Source organism: Vespula vulgaris, chromosome 1 (genome assembly GCF_905475345.1).
Source record: "Vespula vulgaris chromosome 1, iyVesVulg1.1, whole genome shotgun sequence".
Lineage (NCBI taxonomy): Eukaryota > Metazoa > Arthropoda > Insecta > Hymenoptera > Vespidae > Vespula > Vespula vulgaris.
Window position 1 is genome coordinate 9,494,026 of NC_066586.1, and position 26,537 is coordinate 9,520,562.

The following is a 26,537-nucleotide window of genomic DNA, read 5'->3' on the forward strand; positions in this document are numbered from 1 at the left end:
GTTTATTTCTATTAATGAGGACCTTATCGTATTCCTTTCCGCCTTCTGGTGTTCGATATATCTCGAAGGGAAGGCAAGACACTCTTCTAATTGCTTGTTTCTTAATGTACATTTAATTCTATTAACGTGGACCTTATCGTATTCCTTTCCGCTTTTTAGAGTTCGATATATCTCGAACGGGAGGCAGGACACTTTTCTAATTGCTTGTTTCTTAATGTACATTTAATTCTATTAACGTGGACCTTATCGTGTACCTTTCCGCCTTCTAGAGTTCGATATATCTCGAACGGGAGGCAGGACACTCTTCTAATTGCTTGTTTCTTAATATACATTTAATTCTATTAACGTGGACCTTATAGTATTCCTTTCCGCCTTCTGGAGTTCGATATATCTCGAACGGGAGGCAGGACACTCTTCTAATTGCTTGTTTCTTAATGTACATTTAATTCTATTAACGTGGACTTTATCGTATTCCTTTCCGCCTTCTAGAGTTCGATATATCTCGAAGGGGAGGCAGGACACTCTTCTAATTGCTTGTTTCTTAATGTACATTTAATTCTATTAACGTGGACTTTATAGTATTCCTTTCCGCCTTCTGGAGTTCGATATATCTCGAACGGGAGGCAGGACACTCTTCTAATTGCTTGTTTCTTAATGTACATTTAATTCTATTAACGTGGACCTTATCGTATTCCTTTCCGCCTTGTAGAGTTCGATATATCTCGAACGGGAGGCAGGACACTCTTCTAATTGCTTGTTTCTGAATGTACATTTAATTCTATTAACGTCGACCTTATAGTATTCCTTTCCGCCTTCTAGAGTTCGATATATCTCGAACGGGAGGCAGGACACTCTTCTAATTGCTTGCTTCTTAATGTACATTTAATTCTATTAACGTGGACCTTATCGTATTCCTTTCCGCCTTCTAAAGTTCGATATATCTCGAATGGGAGGCAGGACACTCTTCTAATTGCTTGTTTCTTGATGTATATTTAATTCTATTAACGTGGACCTTATAGTATTCCTTTCCGCCTTCTAGAGTTCGATATATCTCGAACGGGAGGCAGGACACTCTTCTAATTGCTTGTTTCTTAATGTACAATTAATTCTATTAACTTGGACCTTATAGTATTCCTTTCCGCCTTCTGGAGTTCGATATATCTCGAACGGAAGGCAGGACACTCTTCTAATTGCTTGTTTCTTAATGTACATTTAATTCTATTAACGTGGACTTTATCGTATTCCTTTCCGCCTTCTAGAGTTCGATATATCTCGAAGGGGAGGCAGGACACTCTTCTAATTGCTTGTTTCTTAATGTACATTTAATTCTATGAACGTGGACCTTATCGTATTCCTTTCCGCCTTCTAGAGTTCGATATATATCGAACGGGAGGCAGGACACTCTTCTAATTGCTTGTTTCTTAATGTACATTCAATTCTATTAACGTGGACCTTATCGTATTCCTTTCCGCCTTCTGGAGTTCGATATATCTCGAACGGAATGCAAGACACTCTTCAAATTGTTTGTTTCTTAATGTACGTTTATTTCTATTAATGAGGACCTTATCGTATTCCTTTCCGCCTTCTGGAGTTCGATATATCTCGAACGGAATGCAAGACACTCTTCAAATTGTTTGTTTCTTAATGTACGTTTATTTCTATTAATGAGGACCTTATCGTATTCCTTTCCGCCTTCTGGTGTTCGATATATCTCGAAGGGAAGGCAAGACACTCTTCCAATTGTTTGTTTCTTAATGTACATTTAATTCCATTAACGTGGACCTTATCGTATTCCTTTCCGCCTTCTGGAGTACGATATATCTCGAACCGAAGGCAAGACACTCTTCCAATTGTTTGTTTCTTGATGTACATTTAATTCCATTAACGTGGACCTTATCGTATTCCTTTCGGTCTGCTGGAGTTCGATATATCTCGAACGGAATGCAAGACACTCTTCTAAATGCTTGTTTCTTGATGTACATTTATTTCTATTAATGATGGCCATATCGTATTCCTGTCCACCTTCTGGAGTTCAATATATCTTGAAAGGAAGGCAAGACACTCTTCTAATTGCTTGTTTCATAATGTATATTTAATTCTATTAACGTGGACCTTATCGTATTCCTTTCCGCCTTCTGGAGTTCGATATATCTCGAACGGAAGGCAAGACACTCTTCTAATTGTTTGTTTCTTAATGTACATTTAATTCCATTAACGTGGACCTTATCGTATTCCTTTCCGCCTTCTGGAGTTCGATATATCTCGAACGGAAGGCAAGACACTCTTCCAATTGTTTGTTTCTTAATGTACATTTAATTCCATTAACGTGGACCTTATCGTATTCCTTTCCTATTTTTATAATTCCTTATATTATTCCTTATCGCCTTTAGCAGTACGAAGCATCATTACAAGAAGCCTTCGATGTGCCTTATAACGTGTTTCCTAATGTACTTTTAATTATATTAATGAGCACTTTATTATTCATTATATTATTCCTTTCCGTGATCCTAAGTTCGAAGGATAACAAAGAGATATGTTTCGACTGCCTTATAATGTGCTTCGTAAAGTATTTTTAATAATATTAATGAGGACCTTATTGTTCCTCATATTATTCATTTCGGAGTTCCGAAGTTCGAAGGGTTAGAAGAGATAGCGTAAGACTTGCCTTATAATGTGTTTCGTACTGTATTTTTAATTGTAATAAGGAGAGCTTTATTATTCCCTATATTATTCCTTTCCGCTTTACGAAGTTCTGGGAATGTTCAGAGATGGCGCTCGACTTGCCTTATAGTGAGTTTCGTAATGTATTTTTAATTATATTAATGAGCGCCTTATTATTCCTTTCCAGGTTCTGAAGTTCAAAGGGTCACGAAGGGATAGCGTTTGACTTGCCTTATAATGTGTTTCTTAAGGTATTTTTAATTATATTAATGAGGTCCTTATTATTCATTTCAGTATACTGAAGTTGTTAGTGTGACTAAGGGATAGCTATCGACTAGCCTCATAATGAGTTTCGTAATATAGTTTTAATTATATTAATCTGCGCCTGATTATTCATTATATTATTCCTTGATGCCTTCCGACAGTTCGGAAGATCATTAATAGAAGCCTTATGCGTGCTTTATAATGTGTTCCGTAATGTACATTCAATTAAATGAAGTGTCGCTTTATTCTTCTCTGTATTATTCCTACCGCGTTCCTAAGTGCAGAGGATCATTAACAGGAGCCATAGGCTTGCCTTATAATGTGTTCTGTAACGTGCATTCAATTAAATGAAGACTAGCTTTATTCTGCTCTATATTATTCTTACTGCTTTCCTAAGTACGAAAGTTCATTAGCAGATCCTTCAGAGATGCCTTATAAGGTGTAACGTAGTATAATTTTAATTATAAGAAGGAGCCCTTTATAATTCCTTATATTATTCCTCACCGACTTCCAAAGTGCAAAAGATCATTAACAGAAGCCTTAGACATTCCTTATAATGTGTCCTGTAATGTACATACAATTAAATGAGGACTAGCTTTATTCTTCTCTATATTTGTCGTACAGTCTTCCTAAGTACAAAGGTTCATTAACAGATGAGTTACAGATGCCTTATAAGGTGTTTTCTAACTTACCTTTAATTATATTAATGAGCACTTTATTATTCCTTATATCATTCATTTCCGCGTTCCGAAGTTCGATGGATCACTAAGAGATAGCGTTCGACTTTCCTTATAATGTGTTCTGTAATCTGCATTCAATTAAATGAAGTAGCTTTATTCTTCTCTATATTATTCTTACCACTTTCGGAAACGCGAAGGAACATTAACAGATGCCCTAGAGGTCCTGTATATTGTGTTGGGTAATTTAGTTTTAATCAATGAAGGAGTGTCTTTAAAGTATTTTATATTATTCCTTACCACCTACTGAAGTTCGAAGAAACATTAACAGATGCTGCTAGATGTAAATTATTAGATGTATGGTAAATTACTTCTAAATATATGAAGACGTACTTGTATTGTTCTCTAAATTATTTTCTTGTGTAATTAAGAATGCTGCTAAATTATTCCTTATGCTCCTAAAAAGTGAATAAAAATATTTAGAAATGACACAAGAAGTGCATCAATATTTGTACGTAAAATTTTCATTAAATATTTGAATGCACATCTGAGAAATGCTTTAAAATATTTCTAGTTGAAGCTAAAAGTTCTGCAAAATAATTCCTGCGGTGATAAATTATAGGACAATCTTATTGGATTATTATATTTCATTTTATATGAGCAATTAGATTAGTGATAGTTTTTGGTTATTGTAAACATAATAATAATTTCTTTGAATTTATTGATGTCCTTGACAATCCAGTTATGTGTTATCTATTATTCTTCACAAGAAGTAAGAACCAGACAATAACTTATACATTACCTTACGAAAAAGATTAATAAATATTATTAAAATTTTTTCTTCATCGGTTATCATTGAGTATTGTTCTAACAATAATCTTATAACCACCAGTTTTATATAACAATATAATTTATGATATACAAAATATATGGTATTCATGCTATACAAAGTAAGTTATAATATATCATGTTCTTACACCATATCACTATAATAGAAATTCGAAAAATAACTTTTCAAGTTCTAATTAACCTAATCGCATAAGTCCTGTTGCATTTCTAAACTTATCTATGTACCATGCTATTCGCAGATTGAAGGGTCCAATTTATATGATCATGTTTGTTTCGATAAGTCAGTAATTAATGATTTTCTGCACAGGCCCAATAGCGCCAAGAAGACCTTCCAATAAGGATGTTTAATATCATAACCCTGACAATGGTAAAGCATCCTTGTCAAGACATCAAAACGCGATAGATTCTCTTTAACACTAATATGACATACAAAGGAAGGAAAAGATATGATTTATATAATTCACATAGCTATTACTTAATGGGGATTAGAAATAGGTATTTAGACGATCTAATCAAGTTAAGCCATTGAACTTATAGATAAGACGCTATCGACAATAATTGCCTATTCATATTGAGCGAGTTCATTAAAAAAATGCAGAAAGGCGCATGTTATTAGCATGTTATGATGTCTTGACAATAGTCTTACTCTTCTCCAACTTTGGACAATGGCACTAGTTGATCCTACTGTGTGTGGTAATAATGAAAAACTTGAAAGGAGGTTTCAGATTAATCAGTAACTATAACGATATAATAATTTATTATGATCTTATCATTAGCTAGCGCGCGCTTGATTTTTTGTGTGTATGTCCCTACTACAAATCTGTAGAAACTAAGGATCTAGTATGAACAAAAAGATTGAAAGCCACTAAACATAGAGATGCATTTCTAATAAGCATGTTGTGTTAAGAATAAATAAAGAGGATCTGAACAGTTATTCAGGTTGAACGCAACAAACTTGACAGGTTTCTTATTGACAAGTTAAACATGAAATCGTCTTCACAAAAGTAGTTATCGCAGGATTTGATGTATTATAGATGGTTGTAACAATGAAAGCGCACAAGTATTTAACCGATCACTTGGTCCCTCTCCACCTATAATCTTAAATCTTGGATAATACCGTAAGTGATGAATTGGGACAGCATAGTCACAAACTTCCTCCAACAATACATGAAAGGAGCTAAAGTTATGGAACCGAACTTAGGCATATACGCAAACAAAAGTTCTCTCAACATGGAAGACTGGAGTACATAATAAATAATGGAAAAGACCGAATCAGATGCGGGAGACTAACGCGGAATGAACAAGGAGTGTTTAAATAACCTACTAATAAATCTTGTTCAGTTTTATACAAGTTATATCACCTTTGTGAGAATCAAATGTAAGAAAAGTTTAGCGTCTCTAATAAAATAGATGAACAAAAGCACAGCAATAATCAATACGCGATTCGAAGCAATCGGAAGGCACCATAAGTCCTTCGATCTCTCACACACACACACACACACACACACACACAGAGCACATACACGTAAAGTAATAAGAGAACAAGAATAACCGAACGGAGCCCAAATCTTAACGAAATAAATATCACAATTTAATCCCAATACCATCAATTCTACTTCTAGACTTTGAAACCACTTTCAGGGCGATACGAGACGACTGTCGGTGACCTTCCGATGCCAATGACAGTAATGCCGATTGCGCGTCCTCTAACGTCACTTATTCACCACAGATAACTAACATATCGATATTACCTTATCGATACAACCTCGTCAGTGATAAATTATTATATAGATTTGTAATTTTCACATGGGATCTGTTGTTTCTATGTTATGTTTAAATTTGTAGTTGATAACGGTTTTGGTGGAATTAGATTATTAAATAATTTGAGATCATTTTATGTATCATATTTAAGAGTTTATCACACAAGAAGCGAAAATGTAATCGTTCATGTATATATCTCTTTTTTATTTTACATAGGAAGGTAAATATATAAGCCATTGCGTTTGGGACACAAAAGAGTTTCTAGAATCTATGAAAAGAGGGAGAATCCTCATTTACGAAAATGAAGTTCTTATGATCGTGTATATGGTCATAGCACGTATAGATATCGTTGGATGAAATATGGAATAAGCAGACCAGTTTATTTATCCCGATAAAAGATATATCGAAGCTTTGATCCACTAGGAGAAATTAACATGGAACGAAGTCAGAATTGAATGTCAACATGAACGATAATTAAAAGAATCGATTATCGCATTGTATAATGTTTTATGAACCATTGTTTATAGGGTAAAAGACGGTAAAGCACGAGAAAAATCATTTCGCATATCAATACTTTTATTGAAATATTACAGTTAGGTTTTGCATACGTATCGTCTATAATGGATATGGTGGTATGAAGGAAAAAAAGAGTGATAGAAAATGCTCGGATATATAGACACATACACGAGAAAATATATCGATAATCGCAGAAGACACATAATATGAACTCGTATTTAAAATCTATATACAAAACGCGTGTAAAGTAGAAAATTTTTGTCGAGAATCGAAATATCGATAAAATTGAATTAAACTATAATTCTCATATAACAGAGAGAAGGGTCGGAGTCACAACCACGAAAAGAAAATGTTTACCATCGTTTGTATATTCGTAGATACATTTATATCGTAATTTTATTTAATACTGTAAGAGGTACAATTTATGTATATCGATTAAAAACGTAGCATAATTTACATACGTTAGTAGAAATGAACCAAATATGGATTCGGAAAGATAGCAGCCAGCTTGAAACAAAGCTAAATGATCCTTTAACGGCTTCTTTTGTACTTACGTACCATTGTCTATACATAAAAAGGATATAAGAAACTAAACAAATTTTAACGTAATACATTAATCGTAAAATAAAGTTTACATAGTTCTTACGTATTATCCTTACAAGATATTAAAGAGTGAGATAGAGAAAGAAAATGATAGAATAGTTTTCCGTATATACAAAACACACACGAGAAAATATATCGAATAACCCGGAACAATTCATAGTAGAATAGTTCATATATTCACTAAATAAGGATTACCTTTGTGACTACACCTCCGCACTGGTTTATTGGCAGTGATCGTGATGAATGTAGAATAACAATTCGGCGAGGTCTTCTGATTTGTTTTTTATCGTGATGGCGAAGATGAATATGATTGGCTCGGATAGATAGCACCGGTATCCTATACACCCATTTTTTCGACTCGGTATGCTCGAATAATTTGATGCACGCGTAATGCAATGGAGCGAAGTTATTCGGTATGAAACGTCCAATGAAGGAAAAAAAATACAACATACGAGCGCGCGCACGTGTACATGCATATCGTCCAAATGAGAAAGAGTTGAGGGAAAAAAGAGAAGGCCTAGTCACAGTATGAATGACAATATATGGTATATTTGCTACAACTGAGTATATAACTGTTAGGTTTCTAGTGGTGTATACGATTAGTTATCAAACTATGTTGTCCCTAAACTAAACGTTGCTCAGGTACGATGTGTTGTTATTGTGGTTTAATATATACACATTTCGTCTTTGATTTTTCTCATATTTCCGTGATAAACCTCATCGAATGTATTCAGTAAAGAAGATATAATAAGTGAGTTCGATAGTATAAGCAGTAATATGTTTACCAGTGAAATAATTAAAGATGTTTCAATAAAAGACTCGTAGCCAAAGACGAGGAAGACCACGAACAAAGGATAATCCACTAAGAAAAGAAATTTTATAGGCAAATGATAATTCGCAGACAAAGAATACTCCAAATATAGAAGTAGAGGATATGTCTACTAGTTGTATGAATATAAAAAAAAGAAAGTTCTTTGCGTGTGATTCAGATAGTTCAGACTTATTAATAGATTTTTGATGGATATGGAAATTGTTTATTTTCGCACTATTTAAAATTATTTTTTTGTTCTTTAAGCATTTTTATTTCTTTCTTGGTTTTCATTAAGAAGATAGAATTTTTCTTCTATTCCTCCTGCAATGTAAGCCATATCCTGTTATCAATATTCTCAATATCAAGCTCTTTGTTTTTCCATCTTGGGAATTTCATACTGGTTTCTTTATAATTATGTTCATATAACAGTAGTGCATCATCCTTGTTTTTTTTAATTTTCCTTATAGCCTTAACTGTATCCTTGGGTTTCCCCTTAAAGAATCTAGATATTGTACAATATCCCATGTACACATATATTTATTCTTTATCAAGTAGCATGCATTGTCTCTAATATAACAGGATGTACTAATGGCCTGTACAAGTATCCTATATATATCATAATATTTATCAAAGCCTTCTCCCCTTAGAATAATAAAGTAAAGAACAAATTAAATTAAAATATTGTAACTGATTGTTATTAATATTAATATTAAATTGAACAATCATACGGAAATATTATACTATAGGAAGATGCAAACTATTTTATCTTTATATCCTTATGTACTACGCTTTTATATAAGCTCCTCCACTTACAATCCATTCCTGTAACCACATTTATATCTTTCCTGTAACACCATTTATATCTTTATCATTTACAATATCCTATTACTTTTCTTTTACTAACCACATATTGGAAATATATCTTATCATTAAGCACAACACACTCACAGAAGTATACTTCTTTCCCCAAGTAAGACATCCTTGTTACAGTATTAAACAAATTTCTTATAAACTTAAATCTCCTGTCACCAATTTTAAAAAAGTATAACCTACCAGCTATGCCTATACTGAAATTTATCTTGTATTCCATAAACATCATCCTATGATACACAATGTGTATTGCAGGATGTTTTTTATATCCTGACTCATGAAGATCATCCTTTCTCTTCTATTGTTCTTTATTATCTCACACTTCTATAATAACCTAATGTGCCTTAAAAGATACTTTTGCTTTTTTATATTACTTTTAGCGCTCAGTTTTCTTTCATAGAACTTAATAAATATGAAGGCTATCCTCTTGCTAATGCTGTTCTTCTTAACAGCGGATTTATTATATTTCCTTAATAGTTGCGTGAATGTAAGAAGAATGCACTTATTAAATAAATTCTGGTGAGAAGAATAAGCAGTTGACTGATTTACAATAGCAAGAAGGATGTCACCATAGCTGATATTTAGTCCTTTATTAAACGTATTCTCACTACTAACGGGCACTATATACCACTTCTTTGTATTATCATGTATATAAATATATTTCTTACTGATAACTTCCTATCTCAGAAACTAGTTCACGATCACTGTTATTTGATGTAAGGTTTAATAATCATACTTTCCTTACTGATACATATCAAATGAAAAAAGCCTTTATTAATGTACATCTTCTTATAAATATATTCGACTGCATTTACAAGATTGACATTTCGAATATCCTTGAAGATACAAGCTAATACAGATTTAAAATCTTGTATATTTCTCTCTACAATATAAAATCTGTATGATATATTATATATCTTATATTTGACAAAGGGTATACACTCATTAGCAGTACTCTCTACAAGTTTGATGAGTAGAATATGTTGGCTACGTTTTGTCGTCCTCTCTTTATCTACGTGAAATATTTTTAAATTTATACTAATATCTTTTATTTTATTGGAGATACAATACAACAAAGTGTCTTTTATATAAATTACTCTTCTGAGATAATTAGACCTTAAATCCACATATTCTAAAGATAACTGGTCTAAGTTTATACTCTCAATATACTGATTATTAACAACCAGATTCCTGATATTATACCCAAAAGTGTGCATATTTAGAGATAATTTATGCGTATGTAAAGATAATTCATGCATATTTAAAATGCGTATTCAATATGCTTACATATATAATCTTCTAACATTTGTATTTCCCCGTCTACTACGTGTAACGTATCATAAAAATAATTTAGTCTCCGCATTCTGTCTTCTTAAATAATGTAAAGAATCCCATTTGTACGCTTGTCAAGTACTCGTTGTGTTTGTGTATAATATTCACCAGATGGTGGTTCTATAATGACTTCTATAGATATCATCTAATAGTGTATGTATGCACGTGCGATACATACAGGAAAAGTATGGCATGTGCTAATTTTATTATTGTTCTGTTTATAATTTTCTTGTAAAGAGTGGAGAGAATAAGCATTAAAGGAGTAAGAGAAGAAAAAATATAAACATAGGAGTCAGACGACAGAATCATCCTGTAATGGATTATTGAATAATCTATCAATATTTCTATTAGTATGAATATTCTTAATCCTTATTCTAAGCGGTAAACGAATTGGACAAATAGTAAGTAATAAATAAAAGCTGTTACTATAATATTGTACATATAACTTAATTCAACTAAACATTTTTAATATTTCCTTAGTATATTCCTTTTTCAAAAAGTAGACTTTTATAAATATTTAATTTACTTTCTAGCAGATTAGTAAATTCTTAAATAGATCTTTATATTAATTATAATGATCCATGAAATAAATGTAAGCTTGATTACTTGAAAAGATTAAATAAATTAATTTACGATTATTACACTTTAATATAGTATCATGATTAGACCGTAAGTAATATTTACTAGTTCTATTTTATATTCCTAATTTAGAGATAAACGTACTTAAAGAAATAAACTGTAAAATATCGTGCTTTTATCAGAGATATAGAAAAAGGATCAAATTCTAATAACCACTCTGTTAATCATCCGTTTTTTTTATAATATAGAATTGATGGTCAGCATATATGTTCAATCTATTTGATCGACAGTTTCTATTATAATTAATAAGGAATTACTTTATTAAGATTAAATGTAAAATATCATAATTATTTTAACGAGCAGATAATAATTAAGTTAAAATTTTGTTGAAGTTTAACATTTACCAGTGTTTCATATATATCTATTCTTACCTATCCTTATGTAACTGGTTATTTGACCGGCATATAAATTTTTAAGTAATAAATGTTATTTTTTTGGCTGGAATTGTCAATTTATTGTAAGAAGTAATGTTTACAAGGTAGCTTTTTAATAATAATAAAATAATTGCTCATATTTTCATTTTTATATGTATCATAAATAATATGAACAGGAAATCATAGCGGCAGTGTTTACTTTACTTAGAAGTAAATGAAGGATGATCTTAATTTTTTAATTGCACTTTTTGCAGATGATAGGATTGTCCTTCATAGATTTACTGCAAACATATTTTTTACGGATCAAAATTTAGTTGTTCTGTTTTCTTTGCAAAATCGTATCTGACATATTTTTTGCGAATGTGAAATATTATATTGGCCACTCGATGTTCCTTGTATGTTTTCCTTTCGTTTTGGAGAAATTCGTGATAATTTCGGCAAGCTTTTCTGCTATTTGTAGCTAAAATTGTTGTTTGGATATATTTTGTCCATGCATTGATTTGGCCACATCAAAGATGTTGAAAAAACTTGCACAGGCCATCTATAGAATTTTGATTCGACGCTGTATTTTCTTCTCATTTAATTGATGACATCGACGCCCAATTTGGTTTTGTCATAATATGCAATTGTCTTCATTATTTGCTTTCTGTAATTATTGATTTTCACACTTTTATACTTCGAACTTAGTATTAATAGTAACTTTTTTGGTTGATTTGGATTTATAAATTATTAGAGTACAATTATTTGATTTATAAAGTACTGTTGAGAAATATTCCATTTTGCCTTTTGGTAATTTTGCCAATTTGGGCAATTTTCTTCTATTGCTATGAATAGTACTAATCAATTGTTCGTTTTGCCAATTATTTAGTCGCCAGTGACACGCTCGTGAAAAAGTTATCCGTCGTAAGATGCCTTCAAAATCAAGTAAATGATTCAACTAGTTGAGAACGACAAATTCACCATGCGATATTGACAACGGTTGGGTTTCTTTTTTTCCCAAATATGGAAAACCGTTTATAATATATCTATTATTGGCACTCGATGCCAATCAAAACTTGATGTCAAATTTATTAGGTTTACTTGGATAGATACGGTGTAAATTTACATCTCACTTTTGTAATACATATAAAATTTTTGTCTATCCCTAACATATTATATTATATTAATGGTGTGGTGAAACATCAAGACTGATATATAGAAAGGTGCATTAGCAAGTACATGCACTGAAGCCTGATACCAATTTTGAGTACAAACTGGGAGTGTGTAATAAATAAAATGGGCAAAGAAGTACAGTGTAAAATAATCATCAGTGAGAAGATTGATCTGTACAATAACATCCTACAATGAAATATTACTCGTTTTTATTGACGAGTATCAATTTCTTAGAGAGAAACACATAGACAAATTGATAAGAGAGATAAATGAAGATAGCGATGTCTACTATTATGGTCTGAAGATTGATTTCAAGTAGCGTTTGTTTGTAGGAAGCAAGAGGTTGCTGGAGTATTTTGATGTAGTGAAAGAAATAAACAATAAGTACAATTGTTGTAACAAAAGAAAAGCAATGAACAAAGTGAACTAGGATCTTCTATTGTCCTGGAAAGAGGCTTGTTCATTGTTCCTTGTAGATGGAAAAAATGAAAAATATTAATCGAATTGTTATAAATGTATAAAAATAATGAGAAATAAATGAAAAAGTAGATATTTCTTCGATTACATTATATTTTACTAAATAAATATTATGTAATTGTTATATAAATATATTAAATAAAAAATAACAATTATCTAAATATATAAATATATGTCATACGGATCATTCTTTTTTTCTCCTTTTATCTCTGTAACAATAATCTCATATCTTCCTTTATTCCCCTTTTTGATGTTCCCTTTTAGTGAATTCCTTCTAATGAATATATATACTACCGCGATAACTAAAATATTTCTTACTCCTTTTATATGGTCCTTCATACCATACAGAGTAGAAGAATACACCAGTATTGAGATTACATTCATGATAGGATAGGTATTATACAACACAATCTTTTTGGTATATGTTAAATGTACAAAAGTTACATATTTAAATCAAGATTCCTTAGGGAGAATTGCAGACAAATATTTTCCTTTTTACTGTCCTGCCTGGTACTAGAAATATGTATAACAAGTGTGTCCTATTACATTGTGAAGTATTATATGATTTTTTTAGAAAAAAATTGTTTTGAAATTTATAAAATAGAGAAAAGAAACTGTCAAGCTATAGAATCATCCTGCCATGGATCATGCCATGCAATAAGCCATCGGTATTTTTATAACTATATACTCCTAACTCTAATCCCAGGTGGGAAACGGATCGTATCTCCTAACAAATGGCAACAATGCAAAGATTAACGATGGCGAAACTTTTGAATTTATGATGAATAGAATAAGAAACGATTAGTGAGAGATTTAAGAAATTTAAAACGGAAAATTACGGAAAAACGAAAGTACAGAAGCTTTTATAGATCAATATGCAGAATTTAAATTGAAGTGACCATCAGAACTATTGTTAAGGAAAGCAACATAGAAGTTAAAAACCAGAGGTATTTTATGATATAAGGTGAATGAAACAAAAATGAGAAGTTATAAAGAATTTAATGATCGATGTAGAAAATATTATATAAAGTAAAAAAACATTTTGGAAACTAATATGGGAAGGATAACTTTATCAGGACATCTTGTTTTACGCATACAACCTGAAGATCCATGCAGAAAATGACAAGATTAGGTTTGAAAGAGCAAAAAGTCTAATAATATAATTATTTAATCCAGAATATATACAAGAACAAATTGAAGAAAAGCATTCATAGGATAATTTATTAGATTATTTATCTGAAAAGGAGGATAGGTTAAATCCAAAGATGAAAATATCCAGCAGATCTTATTATAAAAACAATAGTATTGTCACAGAACTAATGTAAGAATCAACACTATAATATCTGAAAGAATACATGTTAAAAAACAGAAGAACTAAAAGATGAGAAAGGATGTTAGAAAGATCTGAACTGTAAAACTGATTCATAAAACTGATTGTAAATTTATAATCAAACTTCAATATGAAGATAGGATTCTAACAGCATTATCGGATACTGATGTAAACGTTTCAGTCATATCATTTAAAGCGATTACAGAAATAAGAATTGAATTCAATAAAGAACAAGGACAAATTAAAGAATTTAATAACCACAAGGAAGTGGAGCAGTAAAATTCTATAAACCAGATAATACAAAGATAGAGAATATGAAATTATTAGTTGTAGAAGATATGGAAGAGGAAGTACTTTTAGATATAACAAGTTATATGGAAACTTAATTTAATTCAATATATAGATATAGGAAAGAAAAAAGAAGCTAAAGACAAAAATGTATAAGATAGTAAAATAGTAATAGAAGTTAATTTTGAAGACGTGCAACAATTGAATAAATCTGAATCTTTAAAAGAAATGAAAAAAAAAAGTAGAGACATTGGATGTTTTAACATCGGAAATGAAGGTAAAATGTAAGTGGTACTAATAAAAAACAAAGCTATGTACAAAGAAAATACAGAGGAAAGAAAAAACGATGTAAAGCATGAGATAGTACTATTCGAAAATAAAAATATTTTAATTTGTCCAAAGTATTGGCGTTCTGCAGAAGAGCATAAGCTTATTAAAAATGAGGTAGAGAAATTTTTGAAAAAACGGTTTATTGAAGAAAGTGAAAGTAAATACCCCAGTTGTACAAATTAAGAAGAAAGACAAAGAATTGCATTTCTGCAGAAACTTCCAGAGGATAAATAACATCACTATACCATATGAATATTCAATCTCAAAGATAGTGTTACATCACCATGTGATTATGTATATTTAATTTTGTTCCATTTAGTAACATCTTATAAATTATAGATTTCTAACAAATTTATTATAATCATATAGTGAATTATTATTGAACTTAGTGAATTGATTATTATACTAAGATCAGCAGAATGACATGTGAACGTCAGACTATACTGCACCTATAATCGGCGGATGCGCATACAAAATGACCCATAGAGTATAAGACTAATTAATTATATATATATATAATTATATATAGTTATTGTTATTTGAGTGTGATTATTTAACTGAACATCTACATCCTTAATAAATTTTTTCCTTAATCTTCTAATTAAATATTCACCGATTAGAGAAGGAGACTTACTATTGCAAGGGAAAAAAAGTTCTTCAGGAAAGGTAACAGTAATACCTAATGATAAGCAGTGATAAACTAAAACAATCTATTAATCCGTATATCTTTCTATAGTTATGTTTTGAGAATCATTCTTATATCTTGATTAATTAGTCTCAGTCCTGCTTAAAGTTTTGCATTGACCAAAAGGAGGCAAATGACTAGATTTTTGTAAATGCACCAAATTCCTTCTTGTTGTGTAACACAATCCGCGATGTCACATAAAAATAGTGACTAGATTGTAGTAAACACATCAAATAAATATTTTGCTTGTCACGTGACACAATCCGTGATATAACAATAGATATCTAGGATCAACTAAGTGAAACCAAAGTATTTGCGGTCTTGGATTTGGAATCTGGGTACTATCAAGTAACAGTTGAAGAAGCAGATAGAGATAAGATGGATTTCTACACCAGAGAAAGAATATACCAATGAAAAAGAACCTTTGGACTTATAAATTTCCCCTTCACTTTTCAAAGGATTACGAACAAGTATTTTGCGGAATATATGTAGAAGTTTGTGATGGATATCTAGATGATATTTTGATATATTCAAAGGATCACGAAATACACCTAGTATATTTAACCCTGATACTGCAGATAATAAGCCAAATAGGATTCACAGCTAATGGGAAGAAGTATAAGTTCATAAAATACACAGTAGAGTATTTGGGATTTGAAGTTTTTGATGGGAAAATAATACTGCTTAAATAAAAATTAAAGAGTATAGATTAGAAAGAATCAGAATTGAAAACTAATATCAGAGTCTTTTATGGATCTTTAGCTTACTTTAGTAAATTTATTAAAAACTACACAAAAAGATGATCCCTTTATACAAAACTATTTAAGAAAAGAAAACCAAAAGATTTACATTTATGAAAAAAGCAAGAGTTACATTTGAAGATATGAAGGAAGAAATTAGAGATGTCAGTGATTTATTTTTGTTAAATTTTGTCAAAAAATTGTATATTTATATAAATACTTCAAATATGGCTGTTTTGATTCAGAAGAATGAAGAAAATGATATATCCCTATTTTATATCTTGAGACAGTTAAGCGCAGCAGAAAATAATTATATGGTTGTGGAAAAAGAGTGTTTAACAATAGTCTCAGCCGTAAAAAAGTTGAAAATCCATTTAACTAAAAAATTTACAATTAGAACAGATCATCAAGCTTGCAAGTGGCTACTGGGTCTATAAGAATCAATTAGAAGGCTAATGCACAGGATATTGATACTACAAGAATATAACTATATAATTGAATATAAAAGATAATAAGAATATCATAGTTAGCACATATCATGCACTTAATAAAATAGTAATGATGGTGAACATAGAGAAAATGAAAAAGTATATTGATGAAAGGAAAACGGAAATAATTCTAAAAAAACATGAAAAATGTGGACATAGGGGAATTGATATGTACTAGTTGCTAAAGAGCACCAGTAGAAAAAATGTGATGTTATCTTCGAAACTTTGAGAGGATACAGCGTATGCAACAGATATAATAATACAATAGATATAGTAAAGGTCCAATGAAACTCCAGAAAATAAGATTACCATTATCGAACCCATTAGATGAAATTGGGATAGATTTGATCGGTTCTCTCCTTAAGACTTATAATCTCCTTTAGATGAGATGGTATGACGCAGCAGTGAAAAAAAGAAAAACAACGACAGTTATAGCAGACTTCCTGGTGATGCATATTCTTATAGCATGACCCTTCAAAAGAGATGCTATTGAATCAAGATACTGAATTTACAAATAAAATTATTAAACGAGTTTATGAGATAATGAGGACAAGGAAATTGTTCACTTCCAGTTATAATCTGAAGTACAATGGACTGACTGAGAGAACTAATCAAACACTAATTAGGAAATTTGTGAAGATCATGAATAAGATGAATACCTACTGTGCGCGATATACGTGTATAGAATATTCCCAAGAGAAGCTACAAAGAAGTTTCTCTATGAATTAATATATGGAAGATCCCATAACAGCATCAGTACCAATGAAGAAGAAAATCTTATATTGGAAAATAACCAATTGACAGAAAGACTCAATTTATTAAGGTAAATCATGATTGAAGAAAAAAAAATAAGGTGGAATGAACGTGACAAAGTTTAAAAAAGCAGAAAACTAGAGGACATTAATCCTAATGATTATATTAGATGCAGAAAATTAATAACAGAAAGAGAAAATAAACTAGATAACACATTCGATGTTTAAAATACTAAAGAAAAATAAAAATGTAAGTTATTGAACTGAAGAAATGGTAGCAAAACAGTTCTCAGTAAATAGGAAAGATATTATAGTAGTAGAAGAATCTGATTCACAAGAATGGATTTTTCAGGAGAAGCGGAGAGTGTCAGTCAAGGAACCTATCTGAATTATAAAGATAGCTTGGTCTTCTGAAGAAATAGAATTTATACGAGTCATGTGGAATTGGATTTAATCTTAATAAAAAAGTAATTGGCTAGTACAAAAAGCATAAGAAATGGTATGATAACAAATTATATACAACATATATGCAACTTTATTAGTGTTTCTGAACGCAATTTAGCTGACGTGTTTAAATTAAATCAAAAATAAAATATAAAAGAAAAGATTTGAGCAGTCCCAATTTATAACAGACAGTAATCAATTAAATAGACATGATATGAATCTTCTCTGATTAGCAGATCTCTCCTGCACAGACCACACAAACTTTTTTATTTTGCAAAATGAAGGTAAGCAAAATTTGCTAGAAACACAAAATTTTTCGTTAAAAATACAAATGATTAAAAAATTTTTTATTTAACTTTACCACTTCTGAAAATTGAGATAATGGATAAAATATTTTTAGATATGGAGGAATTGAGTTTTTTTTAATAACAAAATTATTAATTCATGTATCTGTACAAGATGTGATAACAATCATTTCTGCCTATCACTGTTAGCAATAAGTCTCTGGCATATAGATGTAAGAAAAAAGATTGTCAAAAAAGATATTCTTCAGTTCAAAAATATCATTGACTAAAGTAACGCATATTCATATACTTTTAATATAGTCACCGTTGGTAAATCCAGAAAAACCAATCATATGATTGTTTCGTCCAAAGTGAAATAGAATAAGGTCATTGGTCAGAAAATCTCTTCAAAACTGTATATAGGAAATTTATCAATAAAATTATTATGGGAAAACAGAAATCTAAATATAAGAAATCTTCTAACACCAATTGTTTTAACAAAGTTGACATTGATGACAGCTTGCAGCATAGAACCAACTTAGAAAGTATTATTCAGACATTAGCAATGAACACTGGAAATATGTTGGAATATAATGGAAATCAAATAAAGATTCGCGTAAATGACTATATAGTTTAATTACCTAGAAAAAGAATGGGATGATAAGAAGTTATTAGTATTTATATCTAAGTGATATAGTTCTTTAATGGTATGATCAAAGGTGAATAGGGAATTTATTGTAAGTTCAAGTTTGAGGAAAAGTTTGGAAAAAATGTAGTGATATTCATGTTACGATTTCATGAGGTTATATTGATTAAAGGTCCAAAGAGTTTTCCTTAGAAGGATGTATTTATGAGATAATCAAGCTAAATAAGAAAGTCAATCTGAAACTTTCGCTGATTCTGGCAGAAATATTACAATGGTTTCTAGCAGCTCTTAGGGAAAGAATGAAAAAATGTGAAGCTGAGATAAATTTTTCAAAATTATTGCTAAGAACAAGATGTATGTAGAATCAAGCGAGAACAAGTAAAAAGGAAAAACAAAAAAATGAAAATGTAGTGAATAGTAGATCTAAAAAGGAATCATAGAAGAGAAAATACTATAAATTTGGAAATTTATGTTATGTCCACAAGGGTATGATTTGTTTTTAAAATATACTTTACAATATCGTTGTTAATGTAATTGTTTTTATTAATTCTTTTGTCACCTCTGCTACAATACAGAGTGTGTTGTGTCTATTTATGTATATATATCTCTATAAAAATATTAAAACTTTTTTAGTTATAACTCCTAAAAAATAAACAAAAGAGCGTTGAATGACAAAGTAATGTCACAAATTTATACTGATGATTACATGGCTATATAAAATATACCCAAGTATATTTTATTGAATATGAAGAAAATGAAACTTTTCAAATATTAGAATTATTTACAAAGCTTGGATTCATATGTAATTTCATGACATGTAAAAAATGTGAAACTTCAAGGAGAATAGTATTATGATTAAAATTAAAAATAAAAGACAATATTTGGAATGTAATAGGTCAATACAATATGAAAAGACAATAAGAATAGATTCGATATTTGAATATCTTGAATTAGGAATACCAACTGTAATGAAATGTCTAAATTTATGGGCTTTGAATACTTTGCATAGCATATAAGTTAAGTCTAAATAAAAATACAGATATCTTCTTGATGTATTATCTTGATGTATTAATTTATGTGGATTTATTTAGAACTATTTTCTTGAATCTCCGAAAATGCTTGATGGTTATGATGCAAACAGAAAAAATAGTAAGGTTGTTAAGATAGATGAATCTCTTTTTTTTTTTTTTTTCCCGAAGAAAATATAATGTTGTGCAGTATTGAAGAACTTAATAGGTTTTTATTCCCAATAAATTAATACCAATAAGAAGATAGATACAACTATAACAAGGAATAGCTTACAATTCTTAATCTATTAATCCTAACTACGAACATTTGAAAATTAATCACTCTTTAAACTTGGTGGACTCCAATAATATTATTTATATTTAAAATATTGAAAATTATTGGTTGCATGCTAAAAAGGAACAGAAGATGCAGAATAGAATACTGCCGAATATGCTTAATAGGTATATTTACGAGTTTATGTTTAAAAAAAAATTGATAAGTATTTGTGTTTTAATGAATTGATAAAAATAATTAGAAAACAAATAAAATATCTTGATATCTTTTTATATTTAAAAAAATTTTTTTTGTTTGCACTATCTTAATTTTTATAGAGGCATATAGTCATAAAAAGGCCTTTGTTGTTATATACTCTACTATTATATCTACTCTGCACAATTTCTTAAAATTTATTATCTTTATTTAAAATCTTTTTTTTTTTATATTTTGTATTTCTATGTATTTGTTTTATTTGTATGTTTATAAAAATACAATTATGGGAAGTTTCATGTCAAGTGATATAAGAATATCCTTAACAACAATGCACATTATTTATTTCAATACAATAGTCAAAAGCAACAGAGAAACTTAAAATCTAGCCAGAAACGAAGAACTAGACAAAGAAACTGTATGTGGATATCAATGAATAGATTAGATCTTTGTTGCACTTCATAAATAAAAATAAAAACAATAATCAAAATTATTTTAATAATTTAATAAAAACATTAAAAACATCCATAATATGTCTTTTCTGGAACATAAAATTCTTTAAAATACCTGTCTGATCTAAAGTGAAACTCTTCGTTTTTTTATTGCTAATTTTATCTTGTTATATAATTCAACGTTCTATATATATGCATACTGGTATGCATCTGTAACTGAATTAACAAAATTATACTTATGACACATTGTACTATGACGATATATCATAGAATTTCTTATATTATTATAAGATTTTTATTTACCAGAATGAATAATACTACCAGATTTAATAGTACATGTAATAATAGATATAATAGTATCTGCAGAATGATTAATTATAACTGTTGCATATCCATTAGATAGTTTATATGATGTATCAACAATACAGAACTCCAGAATGGTCTACTTGATTTACCTTTGTGATTTCTTATATTATAATTCAATTTAGTTTCATTGATTTGACATATATTCTAGTCTCCCAATCTAACTGGATTTAAGATAAAATAATGATCTATTCTCTCTGCTATAATCTTCTGTAACTTAATTAAAGGATTCTTTTTAATATGAGATAATCCTATTTGTATTTTCTACTTTTTTAAATCCCATATTATGTTAAACGTAGTATATTGCCTTCAAGATTATTTTTATACAGATTTTAAATTTAGATAATCATAAACCAGTTTGTAAAATAAAGATAGTCTGAGAATATCGACATGTATAATTTATACCATTCAAACATTTCAATATACTGTTGATTTCTTTTAAAAAAACATTAGCATCACTGTGACACAGTTTTGTTCATCTTTAATCAGTTCGTATCTAAATAACAATAGTATTATTTCATACTCATCAGCATAAGCAATTTTATCTTTCATATTTTCTGGCATTTTCAGAGGTTAAAAAAATATTTCACACCTCTTCATTATACCTTGAATACTACTAATTAATTTTTTTCGTAAATGAGTAAAATTTTAGAATTTTCATATTGAGCGATAACAAATTTTTTTTTTCATTTTTGCGAATTTTCGACATTTTGCGCTACTGGGGGAAGAGGGTAAAAAAAATTTAACCCAGCAACAATAACATTGTTTACTTTAAATCTTCAGATATTAGATCACAATGTATCACTAGTAACATATGGTAACTTGCTTCTTCTTGCTTCTGTATTAAACTATTGTAGTGATGATATAGTCCTTCGATACTGTTTATAGTTATACATATTTTATTAATTGATTTTCGATATACATTGGAAAAATTTATAGAACGATTATTCTGTTCCGAATCAGGATAATTTATTTTAGACCAGCCGAATATTTTCAATTACGATCTTCTTTTTTTTCCCAATAAAAAAATCAAAAAGTTCTTTGGAAGTAATAACATTCCTTTCAGATCTAAGTAACAATGTTAGTATTATTTTTATATGTAATCGAAAGATATCACTTGTAATTTTTAAGTTTGTAAGCATAATCTTGCTTCAAATAATTTGTCCTGAGTGAAAATTATAACTATTTACTTTGACATTTTCAAACATTGATGTCAAGGATTTATATATTGCTTTTTCAAAATCAATAACATATTTGATGGCAAAATCGACTTTACCATCAGTTTTAATGCAGTTAAAAAGTCGATTGTACAATACCTTATCTTTCTTTTTCATAAAACAATATAAAAGAGATAAGTACTCACCCTTTATCAGACCTTGTATAATAAATAATTTTTCAAAACTGGTCAGTGCATTCTTAGATATACTATCCATGATTGATACATCATTATTCTTGATTATCTTTCATTTATCCTGATATGCTTTATATTTGATTCTGTTGAAAAAACAATTATGCAATTGTTAGAATCAATGAATCGTATTGCAAAAATTTTCTGCTGTTTTAGCCAATAAAAGTTTTTTGTAATTATTTTCTTTCGTATAATCATTTGCCGTTTTATAACAATTAATAGTTTTTTGTATTATTATCATCGTAAAAAAATTTAGTTTATCTTCAACTTTATCTTTAGCATTTAAAATCACCATTTGATACCTACAAAGAAAGTTCTTTATCTTTAGCTTTTAATACAATAAGATTATATTTTTTGAAATTAGTCAAGTGATTGTATGCTGAAATGTTAAGAATTTTGTCTACAAATTTGTGTTCAAAATAGATGAACAACCATACTTATTACACCTGTAGGTAAGCTTTCTCATGCCTGATCCAATCAAATTATAGATACCCTAGCAAAGCAATATCATCTGCACATGTTAACAGTTGTGTTATACCGTTCAACTATAGACCATCTTCATTTTTCTGTATATCTTTCACGGCATATTTCAATACTAAATTGAATAAAAGAGATGATAATGCATCCTTCTACTTTAATCCGCTATGAATATTAAAAGTTTTCAACATTTAAACCTATAATTAATGAGACGACGATTTTAGAAGTAAAACACAGTTAAAAAATTAAAGAATCATAAAGCACCATATTGACTTAATTCCAGCAGAATTAATCAAGTGGAAAAGTGGATTGATAGAAGAATTAATTATCTTAATTTGGAATAAAGAAGCATTGCCGAAACAATGGAAAGATTTAATTATAATCTCAATTTTCAAAAAAGCGACAAAATGAATTGTAATAATTGTCAGGGCATCTCACTTTTATCTACATGCTATAAAATTTTGTTTAATAAATTTAAAATCTAAATCAACAATCCTTCTACTATATGCAGATGAAATAATTGGGGACCATCAATGCGTTTTTAAGAAAAATAGATCGATTATAGATCAAATCATTACTATTCGGCAAATTTTGGAGGAAAAATGAAAATTTGAATAATCGATACATTAACTTCACATTGACTTCAAAAAGTATGCCGTTAGCGCCTGCAGATAGATTATTGCGATCTTGTATCATCGACCCTGCATAATGAGCAATCCTAATCTTTTGTTTATAAATTTAATATTTTTTACTAAGGACAAGATCTTATTGATCATGAAGCCCACGTCAAAATCCTTCCTTATTGAAGCGTATACGAAACTGCGCTAAATTTTGAACCGGTTATTTGGATTTTCATTTGGAACATTCAATTTGGACTGGGTTAGTGTTATGCAACTTATAATTGAACGATGTTGAATTAACACATTGTTAACCTGACTAGTTAACTCGTCATTGCTATAAAATAATAGCCGGTGACATGACAATTTCTGTGTAAAATTTCCGGACAACAATGTGTTAAGATTCACTTCTAAATGAATTAGGAGAAAAGTGAATCGTTTCCGTAGGCACAACCGAGATTATTGACTTAGACTAAATTTCAATAATGCTTAATTTATTCAAGGCAACAATAACAAATAGATACAATTCAACAAGAATAACGATCTGTACTGGATTTTAAGACAATAGTAACTGAAGTAATAATCGTAATATAAACGTCAAAGTAATAATCGTGTCGTATAATTATAAGAAATAGACTAAAGCGAATAATCCGTACTGTAAACAACTAAGAATCGAATAATCCGTCGATATAATAAGTAACAATAATAGAAACTGCTAATAGAAGAACAATCGAATAATAATCGAATAATCTGTGTGAACAATCAAAATAACAGTGGTAGTAATAATCGAAAAATCATGTCGGAACAAAACTCAGAAAATTGAATAATCGTAGAGATGGCGTGTGTAGCCGGTTAAATAGAAAGCGTTAACGAATCAGTGAAGGGTGATCTGCCGCTCATTTGTGCCGTCATTGGTTCATTATGATTCTCTCCCTAGCTAGAGGTGGAGATGTTAATAAGATTCTCTTTAATACGGCCGCTGTGGACGCTTGGAGTGCTGAGTCTGATGGTGGGGATGAGGCCCCATAGACTTGTCGCATATGCTCGCACATATGCTAGCATCCATTATTCCTCTGCTCTTCACATGTTAGATTAGCTTAGGTCACGTCGCTCTTTGTATAATGGTATTAGAAGTATTTTTATAAACATTTATGCTAAAACATATGTCTAATTATTAAATTGTTTAAGGTAAGTTCCCATTTTAATTCTAATTTGATTTGATTTACAAAAAGGAGATGTCACTTATTCATAGTTATATCTGGTAAAATTTGGAGTCATATTTTATAGTTTCTTTTTTATAGTCTTGGGTCAGCGTAGAACGTAACAGTATTATTCATATCGGAACAAATCTCAATTCTATTTCAAATTCGTTCGATTATAAGTTGCTCAAACACGATATAGAAATTCGTTTTCTGCGACATTTTTGACAAATTCCTGACACAATATCGCTGCAATTATCTCTACTCTCTCTGGAATAGAGCAATCGAAACGAGGATAAAGGAATCAACCTATCCAGCAGTAATAGCATTCAATCTATCAATCAAAGAAATGAATTTCAGCGTTGAGTTTCTGCCAACCAATCCTCATTGCCAAAACATCACGTTATCAGAGTATTATAAATTACAACATTCCGATTCGTCGAAACCAAACGTAGGTGTTATTTTATTGGCTTACGTACTCTGTTTAGATACCATTAAGTGCTAGTCCCGTGCCATATACTGCACACAGTAGGTAAAAACCAAAAAGACACATAATCTCACGCATAGGAACTCCTCAAGGGAAATTTATATCCTCGAGGCTTGTGCTTCGTGAAATACAATACTTTGTATTTACATTATTTTGTATTACAATACTTGTGAATTGCTTCGTAACAATATGTTATGTCCTAACCATAGATTCAAAATAGAACTATGTAACGAGAGAGAAGCAAAATCTCCTTTGTAGAATTGAAATGAAAACGTATCCTACCTATATAAGAATTAGATATGTTTTATCTTAAATATGAGCAAAGATTTCTATTAATGTACAAAGAGAAACGTGCCTAAACAATGGAAAGCGAGGGAACAACGGACACCAACAAAGATTTAAGACACGTGTGCTAAGTCAAATCCTCATCACACCAGCACGCAACATCTCAAATGTCCACAGCCGTCATTGGACATCTCTACCGCCAACTAGAGGAAGAGCTACACTAGCCAATGACGACACTGCGGTAAATCGCTTCTCGCTGATTGGGCAAAGCTCCTTATTTAACCAGCCGCACATGTCGTCTCGACGATTATTATTATTAAATTATTATTCAGACCATTATTGTTAAATTATTATTTAGAAGATTATTGCTCAGGTTATTGTTAAACTATTCTTGCTTATATCATTTTGCTTTATTAATTACTACGATTATTATTACTATTGTCTTGAACCGAATAAAAATTTTTTTATTTAGAATAAGAAATTCTTATATTTATCGTTATTGTTTTAAATAAATTCAGCATTATTAAAACAGTCTAAATTAATAATTCTGGTTGTGTCTACGGAAGCGACTTGCTCTTCCAATTCGTATCAAGATGAATCTCAATTCTACTTTTATTTAAAAGTAAAAAATCGCTTAAACGCGATTGAGGAATTCGTTCTCCGAGGCACAATTAACAAATTTTTTGTGCGACTTCATCACCAATTAATTCTACTCTCTTTTGAAACCTAACCAATCGAGCCGAGGATAAGGGAATCGGCCTATCCGGCGGTAAATGTATTCA

At 30.0% G+C, this 26,537-nt stretch overlaps 3 long non-coding RNA genes across 4 annotated transcripts in view; 1 reads left to right on the plus strand and 2 right to left on the minus strand.

The window, feature by feature from the left end:
- LOC127068726 (uncharacterized) overlaps positions 1–6,259 on the minus strand; it is a 71,161-nt gene extending 64,902 nt beyond the window's left edge. Inside the window, exon 1 of the long non-coding RNA XR_007783152.1 lies at positions 353–6,259. This is a non-coding gene — a long non-coding RNA (uncharacterized LOC127068726). The remainder of the gene's footprint in view (positions 1–352) is intronic.
- A 12,230-nt stretch (positions 6,260–18,489) lies between these two features.
- LOC127068737 (uncharacterized) lies at positions 18,490–20,045 on the plus strand. Of its 2 annotated transcripts, XR_007783169.1 has the most exons (3): positions 18,490–19,064; positions 19,146–19,459; positions 19,607–20,045. It is a non-coding gene; the product is annotated as an uncharacterized LOC127068737 (long non-coding RNA). The 2 variants fall into 2 exon arrangements; XR_007783163.1 differs by lacking the exon at positions 18,490–19,064 and having other exon boundaries at positions 19,097–19,459.
- A 1,469-nt stretch (positions 20,046–21,514) lies between these two features.
- On the minus strand, positions 21,515–25,838 carry LOC127068753 (uncharacterized). Its single transcript, XR_007783174.1, has 3 exons — positions 25,011–25,838; positions 22,646–24,938; positions 21,515–22,350 (listed from the first exon to the last, which is right to left on the minus strand). It is a non-coding gene; the product is annotated as an uncharacterized LOC127068753 (long non-coding RNA).
- Between the last annotated feature and the right edge of the window lie 699 nt (positions 25,839–26,537).